At 57.1% G+C, this 2,500-nt stretch overlaps 1 non-coding gene across 1 annotated transcript; it reads left to right on the top strand.

Moving 5' to 3' along the window:
• Positions 1-729: 729 nt before the first annotated feature.
• On the top strand, positions 730-848 carry LOC150062889 (5S ribosomal RNA). The gene has a single exon (XR_016535604.1). It is a non-coding gene; the product is annotated as a 5S ribosomal RNA (ribosomal RNA).
• Positions 849-2,500: the final 1,652 nt, after the last annotated feature.

Genomic DNA, 2,500 nt, shown 5'->3' with positions numbered 1-2,500 from the left:
AGAGGCTTTAGGTGAGGCTTACTGGTGGGGCGAGGAGTGACACTCTCCTTAGGATCCATTTCTGGCTTCGGCTTCCATTTAGGATGAGGTTTAGGTCGAAGGTCCTTCTGAAACAGCACCAGCCAAGTGAATTCCACATTGCTCTGCAAACCCCACTCTTCTCCTCGCATCGTGGCCGGTGGCCAAGCAAGGTCGGGGAGGTAGAGGAGTGAGATCCAAATCTTGAAGAAGCAGCCAAACTCTCCCACATCCATGCAAAGATCACATCGGGCCCTTGGTAGTCGTGGCCTCTGAAGACAAGTGGTGAACCTTGCAAGTCACCTGGCCTTAAAGCTGCTCTTCAACGTGCAACCCTCATGCAGGCTAGAGGGTTACATGGAAGGTGAGCCTCTGGGAAAACAGTCCTGCGTCCTCTGCCTTCCCAAGAGACAGAGAGCAACAGAGACAGACAGACAGACAGACAGACAGAGGGAGAGAGGGTGAGAGGGAGAGAGAGAAAGCGAAAGAGGAGGAGAAAGGCAGCGGTGAGCGGCGGCGAGAGCAGCAGGCTGGGCGCAGAGGCTGTGCTGGGTGGGTTGGATCAGGTCCCCCAAGCAGCGGCAGCAGGTGCGTGTGAGGCCAGAGCGGCAGAGGCAGAGGCTGCAGAGGCTGGCAAGGGTGCAGCGGCGAGCGGAGGCTCCCCGCAGAGGCAGCGAGCAGCAGTTGGGGCTTTGGGAAGCAGTGTGAGGCGTCTACGGCCATACCACCCTGAACGCGCCCGATCTCGTCTGATCTCGGAAGCTAAGCAGGGTCGGGCCTGGTTAGTACTTGGATGGGAGACCGCCTGGGAATACCGGGTGCTGTAGGCTTTTGCCTCCGCTCCCCAGCCCACTAGGCTGCTTGCTGCCTCACAGCCACTGCCCAATACTTTTAGGCTCACTCACTGCCTCGCACCTCCACCTCAACCCAACATCACACCAGCCACAGGGGAAAAGACAGCTAGCTGTCTGGATGCACAACTCACACCACACAGCCTGGCAGGCACGCAATGCTTTCCACCTAGGAAAAGCAGGAAAACCCAGGCCTGGGCCGGCCTGACGCCCAGCCTCACCGCTGACAGCTTGGCCTGAGACCACACCACATTCCTACACAGGACAGGACACTTCTTCTGGGCAGCACAAAGGCACCTGGCCTCCTCTTGCTCCTGCAATCCTGACCACATCCTCCCAACCACTCCTGAAAAGCAGCTCATGAACACAAGGCTAGGCTTGTGGCTCCAGGACTGAAAGGCCTGCCCGGCCAGCCGGAACTCACACCACCCTGGGTTAAGCCCTGCTACCCCAGATGGCTTGGTTGCGGGCTTGGAGGCTTCCTCCTGCCATGGGTTGAGTTTGCGTGGGCCGGGTAGATGGGCTCATGGGGAAAGTGGATGGAAGTGTACATGGATGCATGGATGCATGGGTAGACAGCTGGATGCATGGCTGACTGGATGGATGGCTGGATGGATGGCTGGATGGATGCCTAGGTGCATAGTGGGTGTATGGATGGATGCGGGCACGCATGCATGCATGGATGGTGGATGCATGCGTGCATGGTTGGGTCGGTGGATGCATGCCTGGATCCACCCATGGATGCCGGGGTGGCTGGCCGTACAGCCTGATTCATGGATGGATGTTGATTGGATGGATGGTGGATGGATGGACGGAGCCACGCGTGGAAGGATGCATGGATGGATGGACTGAAAGATACATAGATAGATAGATAGATAGATAGATAGATAGATAGATAGATAGATAGATACATAGATCGACCGATGGATGGATGGATGGATGGATGGATGGATGGATGGATTGCTGGATGACTGGCTGGCTGGCTGGCTGGCTGGCTGGCTGACTGGCTGGATGGATGGATGGATGGATGGATGGAGGGATGCTGAGACACTCTGCAGTGTGTACTGACAGTTTCAGCTGGCCTAGCACTGACTGGGAGGCTCTGAGTTCTCTTCCCCACAGTGGGCAAACAAGCAAACACTGGCTGCTTCTTTCCTCTTCTTCCTGCTAGAGACACACGTTGTCCTTTCGCGGGGTGCACTGCATAGACTTGGAAAGTAGCGGCAGGGTAGATGAGGAGGAACGAGGCCCGGGAAACGGGCGCCGGCAACGTTGCCGAGACAAATGCTCCCGGAATTCTGGAGTTCCTGGATTCCAAGCACAGAGCACCCTTTTCTTGCTTGGGTGGAGGGCTTCCACTCCAACCCGAGGCATGGGTGTGTGTTCCAGTGAGGCTTGGCCTTAGGTTGTTAGCCTTCTTGGGAGCCTGAGCACTAAGGATGAGGGGTTCCAGTGGGCTGAGACGTGAGGCCACGGTTCTGCTTCCACTTAGGCTTCCCATTCCTGGTAGGCTAAGCATAGCAACCTAAAGAGGCTGCATCAGAGGTGCCACTGAAGGCTCTCATGAGATGGGAGGCTTAGGGTGACACTGGGCTGGGGCTTTGGCTCCGGGTCAGGGTCAGAATGGGGCT

The sequence above is a fragment of the Megascapheus bottae genome, chromosome 5, assembly GCF_031878675.1.
Source record: "Megascapheus bottae isolate mThoBot1 chromosome 5, mThoBot2.hap1, whole genome shotgun sequence".
Lineage (NCBI taxonomy): Eukaryota > Metazoa > Chordata > Mammalia > Rodentia > Geomyidae > Megascapheus > Megascapheus bottae.
This window is presented reverse-complemented; position numbering and strand designations above follow the sequence as displayed.